Source organism: Excalfactoria chinensis, chromosome Z, assembly GCF_039878825.1.
Source record: "Excalfactoria chinensis isolate bCotChi1 chromosome Z, bCotChi1.hap2, whole genome shotgun sequence".
Lineage (NCBI taxonomy): Eukaryota > Metazoa > Chordata > Aves > Galliformes > Phasianidae > Excalfactoria > Excalfactoria chinensis.
The window spans coordinates 72,341,872-72,349,524 of record NC_092857.1 but is presented as its reverse complement, the minus strand read 5'-3'; the positions used below and the strand labels follow the sequence as shown (position 1 = coordinate 72,349,524).

The 7,653-nt window shown below is 48.7% G+C and overlaps 1 long non-coding RNA gene across 1 annotated transcript; it reads left to right on the top strand.

The window, feature by feature from the left end:
• The first annotated feature begins 2,089 nt into the window (after positions 1 to 2,089).
• On the top strand, positions 2,090 to 7,563 carry LOC140264497 (uncharacterized). Its single transcript, XR_011906054.1, has 6 exons — positions 2,090 to 2,201; positions 2,554 to 3,312; positions 3,448 to 3,566; positions 5,004 to 5,122; positions 6,359 to 6,467; positions 7,496 to 7,563. It is a non-coding gene; the product is annotated as an uncharacterized lncRNA (long non-coding RNA).
• Positions 7,564 to 7,653: the final 90 nt, after the last annotated feature.

Below are 7,653 nucleotides of genomic sequence, written 5' to 3'. Positions count from 1 at the left end.
TTCTTTTCCACTTATTGTCCAATCATTGTTTGTGTCTCATTCTTTACCCAGTAACTGCTACTCACTACCCAATCATTTTCTGTCTCTCATTCTCTTACTGTTCACCGTCACTTCTTGTGCAATCATTTTCTGTGTCTCCTTGTCTAAGCATTCGCTGCCAATCATTGTCCAATCATGGTGCGTTTCTCATTCTTTAGCTCTTCATTGCCAATTAGTGTCCAATCATTGTCTGTGTCTCATCCCCTCCCCATTCATTTCCACTTGTTATCCAGTCACTCTCTGCGTCTCAGTACACATTCCCTTCCACTCACTGCCCAGTCATTCTCTGTCTCTCATTCTTTACGCATTCACACTGCCCAGTCATTCTCTGTCTCTCATTCTTTACGCATTCATTGCCATTCACTGTCCAGTCATTTTCTGTGTCTCATTCTGTAACGCTTCCCTGCTGCTCCTTGTCCAATCGTTCTTTGTGTCTCAGTCTGTACCCATTCCCTGCCCCTCACTGTCCAACCATTTTCCGTGTCTCATTCTCTCCCCACTCAGTGCCACTCATTGTCCAGTCATTCTGTCTCATTCTCTCCCCGTTCATTCCACTCAGTGTCCAACCATTCTGTCTGTCCATCCCTGGGCACCCCTCACTGCCCAGCATTTTCTATCAACGCTTTGCCCACAAATGTCGTAGTTCTCTGCCTCTCATTGTGTACTAATTAGCTGCCTCTTGTTGTAATGACTGTCTGCCTCTTATTCTGGCATCCCTGGTTGCTTCTCGTTGTGTTACCATTCTTTTCTCTCCTTGTCCAACCATTCCTTGCCACCAGGTGCAGTTCTCCCTCACTCATTCTAGCAATTCTCTGCCTCGTTTCTCTTCTATTTCACTGTCTCTCATTGTCATCATTCTCTGTCTCTGACCGTAATCATTCCCTTGTTCTAATTCTCTACTAACTCTGTACCCAATTCCCCCTCCATGATCTCTCAGCATTGCCACACAGCGTCCCTTACAGCGTCAATCCAGCACGGCTCCTTGCTGTGTAACACCAACGATGCCTCCAGATCTACACACAACTTCAAAGCCAAACATGAGCTCAGTGTCACATCCCAGTGACAGCTCCAACTTCCAATGCCTGCTATTTATCTACAGCATCAGCACAGCATTATGGCCCCTACGGCGGGCCCTATCAGCCTTATGGGTCACTTCAGGAACATCAGCCCTCTGGGTCAGTGCAGCAAAGTCCCCCCCTCTGGGTTACTCCTTGCTGGCCTTCCAACACTAAGTCAATATCACTCCACCATCTCATTCTCCCTCATTGCCCCACAGCATCTCTCACATCACCCCCCACATTGTCTCTGCCCTACATTCTCACCCCACACCATCAGTGCAGTCTCAGAGCAAGGCCTTACCTGCTGTAGTGCAGTAATAGAACAGGCAATGCAGCAGCGCTGGCGGAGAAGCGTAGTCCTGGAGCACAGCACAGCAGGTAACGGTCACACACAGCAGCTACGAAGGCAGAACAGAGAAGAGGAGCTCCTCAATGTGGGCAGAGCTTCTGGCAGAAGGAGCTGCAGCAAAAACATTCTCCCTTCCACTGGCAGCCCTTATATGAGGATTGGAAGGGGCGGAGCCAGGGTCCGCCCTGCAGCCAATTAGGTGCATTGCCTGCAGCTGTGCTCTGCTGCTGTGTCTGCCCCCAATCATGGCTTCCTGCATGACTCAGCATTTCTATTGCAGCACCCCAACGTCCCCCCCTGGCATCGCCCCCCGCATCACCGCCTGCATCACCCGCATGTCACCCCCCTGACGGAATCCACGTGCCGTCATTTCTCATCTACTGATGCACCCCCCTTTCTTTACAGGTAGATGTGATTGTTGGCTGTTTATGACTTTGTTTTTGTCTTTAGTATTGATTGCAGCTGTTACGTAACAGCCTGATTGTTTACCTGCTGGGAGGTGTGGGCAGCCAGTGAGCACAGGTGGGAGCAGTTCAGGGCTGGAAGCTGACTGGGCCCAGCCTGGCTCCACCCCCCTCCTTGAGCCACATTTAAGGGCTGTGCAGGGCAGGGGGCAGCATCAGCTCCTTGCGGTGCCTCCATGAGAGCATTCCAATGAGTGGTTGCTCTTTCTTGCTGGATACCGTATGGGCCTTGTCTCTGCTTGGAGATACTTTCCTTTGGGCTGCACAGTGAGTGTTGGGCTTTGCAGTGCGGTAAGAAATTCCTTCTTTATTTCTGGGTTTTAGATTTTCACTTTTTGGGGCTCTTGGCTGCGTTTAAGGATGGGTAGAAGGAGCAGCATTTGTGTCTGGAATCTGCTTCCTTTGGAGAGCTGGGTGAGCCATTTTCCCTCCTTTCTTTATTTCAGGGCTTTGGGGGTGAAGGAAGCGGGGTGGAACAGGGGGCACAAGTTGGTCTGTCCCATCCCTGGAGCCGTTTGAGGCTGCGTGTAGCCTGCTGTGGTGGTTGGTTATTTTAGCCATAGCAGGGGGGTTGGAAGGCGATGATAGTTAATGATCCTTCTCAGCGCAGGCCATCATATGATTCTATGATCATGTATTGCAGAGTATCTCCTACAGCTGTGATTGCTGTGGCACACCGCTTGTCGCTGCTGTTGTCATCATCGTCATCATCTCCATCATCACCATGTTCATCATCTCCATCTGGATGTGGAGCCTTTGGCCGCCGTTGTCTGGACTTGGTTATACAGCGAGTTGGTCATGCATCCAAAGTCCACCCATCCAGTTGGTGTCTTCCTCATTTGGAGCCGAGGATGCTGTGGGCTCCCACGTCAGAGGCCTTGCTGAGTTCCAGCTGGATGATATCAGCAGCTCTCTCAGGCCACCAGGTCGGTCAAGCAGGATTTGCCCTCGGTGAAGCCACGCCGGTTCTCCCACATCACATCCAGCTTCCACGTGCCCTGGCTCTCTTCTAGGAGGATCTGCTCGGTGGTCGTTCCCAGCACAGCAGCGAGACTGGCGGGTCAGCAGTTCCCATCATCATCCCTTCTACGCTTCCTAAACAGGAGTACGATGTTGGCCGTGTTTCTGCTCACCAGGACCGCACCTGACTGCCACCACTTCTCACACAGCACTGAGAGCAGCTCGGTGACTGCAGCACTGAATTACCTTGTCACTCTGTGATGCGTCTCATCGGGATCCACAGAGTCGTGGTTTTCAGGTCCTTAGGACATCTAAAGGTGGATGTCACTCACAGCGCGGGACAAGGAGGGAACCAGCAGGGCTGGCGTCGCTTCCTCCATCCCTCCCTCCCAAAGCAAAGGCGAGGGCTGTGTATAATGAGCAGCGATCAGAGAACACAGAGGTAAAAATGTGGTTGAGTACCTAAGCCTTCTACTTGTCTGTTCCCAGCCCTATTGCTGCAGGTAAGAAGCATTATGAACAAGTGTGGTACCTGCAGATGTGGGCAGTGCCTTCATTGCAGTATTGTGTCCAACAGGTGCCAGCAGAGCCCCAAGAGATGCGTGGCTCCCGATGAGAACAGCGAGGAACAGAAACCTGCATTGCCTGGAACCCCGCAGAACCAGCTTTGCTGAGCAGTAACTCTCAGCCCAGCAGGTAAGAGCAGCACACACTGACTGTGTTTTATCTGTTCTATATTGTGACTTAAGGTAGAGTTCAAGAGCTCCTTTCTGCACTTTTGGGGTGCCCTATGGGCTGTCTGCTCTCGTCCTTCTGCATTCTGTTTGCCTTTGCACTCTGTCACTGCTCATGTATTTCCTGCAGTGTTCTCTTTGTTTTCAGTTTTGCTGTTCTGTTCAGCATTCTGTTGGGTTTGTTTTCTGTTTTGGTGTTCTCTCCTGTATTCTCTTGGGTCTTCCCTCCCATATCAGAGTCCCTTGCAGCTTTCTTTAGTGCCTTATATCCTATTCTTTTGTTCACTGCAGCCTTGGAGGCCATGCTCTCCATCTCAGTGGTTCTTGCAGTGCCCTTTTGGGCCTTGTCCCCACATTTATGGTTCTTGCAGTGCCCTTTTGGGCCTTGTCCCCACGTTTATGCTTCTTGCAGTGCCCTTTTGGGCCTTGTCCCCACGTTTATGCTTCTTGCAGTGCCCTTTTGGGCCTTGTCCCCACGTTTATGCTTCTTGCAGTGCCCTTTTGGGCCTTGTCCCCACGTTTATGCTTCTTGCAGCGCCCTTTTGGGCCTTGTCCCCACGTTTATGCTTCTTGCAGTGCCCTTTTGGGCCTTGTCCCCACGTTTATGCTTCTTGCAGTGCCCTTTTGGGCCTTGTGCTCTGTTTTAGTGTTCTTTGCAGTGCCCTTTTGGGCCTTGTCCCCACATTTATGCTTCATGCAGTGCCCTTTTGGGCCTTGACCTGTTTTACTGTTCCCTGCTGTGCCCTTTTGGGCTTTGCCTCCTATCTTGATGTTCCCTGCTGTGCCCTTTTGGGCCTTGCATTCCATCTTGATGTTCCCTGCAATGTTCTCTTGCGCTGTGCCCCCCTGTTTAGTGTTCCTGCAGTGTTCTTTTGGTGTTTCCATTTGGCCTCCTGCGCTGCCTTCCCTTTGGCCTCTGTTCTTAGTGTTTCATACCACGCTCTCTTTGCCCTGACTTTCCCTTGTGCTTTCCCTTTGCTTTTCTCTTGTTTTTGCCCTTGTGTTACTGTTGGCTGCTTGCTTTGCTTTTCTTTTTTGGGGGCTTTCTGTGGGCGTTCTGCTTCCATTTGCCTTTGGCTCTCTGGGATTTGTTGGGAGGCGGCGTTCATGTTAATGTTGACCTGAAGCTGCACCTTAATGGGAGCTCTAGTGATAATTGCATTTGTCTGCAGAGTATCTGTAAGTAGAACCCTTTGTTTTTGTTTAAGTAACCTTAATTCTAATCCTAGTGCAAAATACCACTTGTAAAGTAACTGCACTTTTAACCTTAGAAATAGCATTACTTCTATCCCTAATAGCATTAATTCTACTGCTCCCTTCCATCACAGTTAGTGTAATGTTCACAGTGTGGTACCTGCAGATGTGGGCAGCGCCTTCATTGCCGTGTCGTGTCCTACAGGTGCCAGCAGAGCCCCGAGAGATGCGCGGCTCCCGATGAGAACAGCAAGGAACAGAAACCTGCATTGCCTGGAACCCCGCAGAACCAGCTTTGCTGAGCGGTAACTCTCAGCCCAGCAGGTAAGAGCAGCACACACTGACTGTGTTTTATCTGTTCCATTTTGTGACTTAAGGTAGAGTTCCAGAGCTTATTTTTGCACTTTTGGGTGTCTTATGGGCTGCGTGCTTTTCTCCTTTTGCCTTTTTTCTTGCCTTTGCTCTTTGCTGTTGTTTTGGGTTTTGATGCCGTGTTTTCTTTGCTCTCACTTTTGCTGTTCTGTTCAGCACTCTATGGGCTTTGGTGTTCATTTTGGTGCTCACCGCAGCATTCCCTCCAGCCTTTCATTCCATATTGGAGTTCCAAGTAATTTCCTCTGCTGCCTTGCCCTCCATCTTGATGATCTTTGCAATGTTCTCTCGGGCCATTTCAATGTTCCCTTCAGTGCCCTTTTGGGCCTTGTCCCCCACGTTAATGTTCCTTGCAGCGCCCATTTTGGGCCTTACCATCCATCTTGATGTTCCCTGCGCTGTTCCCTTGGACCTCGCCTTCCATGTCAGCGTTCATTGCAGCATTGTCTTGGGCCTTGCCCTCCATCTTGATGTTCCCTGCAGCGTTCTTTTGGACTTTGCCATCCATCTTGATGTTCCTTGCAGCATTTTCTTGGGCATTGCCATATATCTTGATGTTCCCTGCAGCGTTCTTTTGGACTTTGCCATCCATCTCGATGTTCCCTGCAGCGCCCTTTTGGGCCTCGCCCTTTGTTTTACAGTTTTCTGCAGCGTTCATTAGGGCTTTGCCCTCTGTTTTAGCGTTCCCTTTGTTCTTGTCTTGGCCTCCTACGCTGCCTTTCCTTTGGACTTTGTTTTTTTCTATGACCTACCACAGTCTCTTTGCCCTTGCTTTTGCTTTGGCTTTCTCTTGCCTTTTCTCTTGTTTTGCCTTACTGTTGGCTGCTTGCTCTGTTTTGCTTTTTTGGGGTTTTTTTTGTCTGCTTCTTGCTTGAATTTGCCTTTGTCTCTCTGGGATTTCCTGGCTTATGGCATTCAAGTTAATTTTTATCCGTTTGCCTATTTTAATGGGGGCTCTAGTGGTAATTATAGTAACCTGTAGCGTTTCTGTAAATATAATTGTTAACGCAATATTAAAGATGTCTGTTAAGCTAAATGTAGCCATAAAAATTGATGCCTTGTGTTGTATGTGAATGTTACTTTCATTGTAATCATAGCGTGGAATGAAATTGTTAAACTTAGTGCAAATTTAAACATATAAATAGCATTAATTGTTTCCCTAATGGCGTTCATTGTTTCCCTAATTAGAGCCCCGAGAGATGCGCGGCTCCCAATGAGAACAGCGAGGAACAGAAACCCGCATCGTCCGGAACACCGCAGAACCAGCTTTGCAGACCGGTAACTATCAGCGCAGCAGGTAAGGGCAGCACACACTGCCTGTTTTTTATCTGTTCCATATTGCGACTTAAGGTAGAGTTTCAGAGCTTATTTCTGCACTTCGGGGTGTTTTACGGTCTGTCTGGTTTTGTCGTGCTGTGTTGTTTTTGTGTTTGATCTGTGCTGTTTCCCAGCTGTTTCTTGCAGTGTTGTCCTCGCTCTCCATTTTGCCATTGCCCACATCATTCTCTTGTGCCTTGCCTTTCATTTTGGCATCGTTTGCATCGTTTTCTCGCGTTCTATTTCGGCGTTCGCGGCATCATTCTCTCGGGCTTTGCCCTGCATTTTGGCATTTCCGCGTCGTGCTCTTTGCCTCGCCCTCCATTTTAGCGTTCTCTTCATCATTCTTTTGGGCCTCGCCCTCCATTATGGCGTTCCTTGCATCATTCTGTAGGGCCTTGCCATGCCTTTTGGCATTCATTAAGTCGTTCTCTTGGGCTTCGCCCTCCTTTTCAGCGTTCGCCGCATCATTTTGTAGGGCCTTGTTCTGCATTTTGGCATTTTTTGCATCGTTCTCTTTGGTGCAGGCCTCCATTTTGGAGTTGCCTGCATCATTTTGTAGGGTCTTGTCCTTCATTTTGGCATTTGCTGCCTCGTTCTCTCATCCTTTTAGCTCCTTTTTGGAGTTCTATTCAGCCTTTTTTGGGCTTTGCCCTCTACGTTACCCTTCCTTGCTTTGTTCTGTTTGGTCTCTCGGTGTTGCCTGCAGCCTCGTCTCAGGTCTGATCTGTGCGTCAGCTTCCCCTTGGGTTTTGTGCACGCCTTTGTCTCATGTTTGCCTTTGATGTTTTCTTCTGTCAGGCTTTTGCCTTTTCTTTTGTCTTTGCTTTTTGTTTTGCTAATTGTGAATATAAGGGTAATAAACGTGACCTTATATTTGTTTTAAATGTAGAGATTAACTCTGAATCTACTTTGCAATGTGGCACTAAAGTTACATCTTAATGTATTGCTAATAGTTTGTTCCATTGGCTTCAGCCCACGATCTAACTTTGCCATTTTCTTCCTTAGGGCCCTTCTGTTCCCCGGTTGTCGGATGCTTCCTCGTGACGCAGCACTCCATTGCTGCTATGTTGGCGTTTAATAAAGTTTTTTGGAGGCCTGATGAGCCATTACGATACTACATCAGCTGCACACAGTAGGATTTACAGTCCTATTTTAGCTTTACA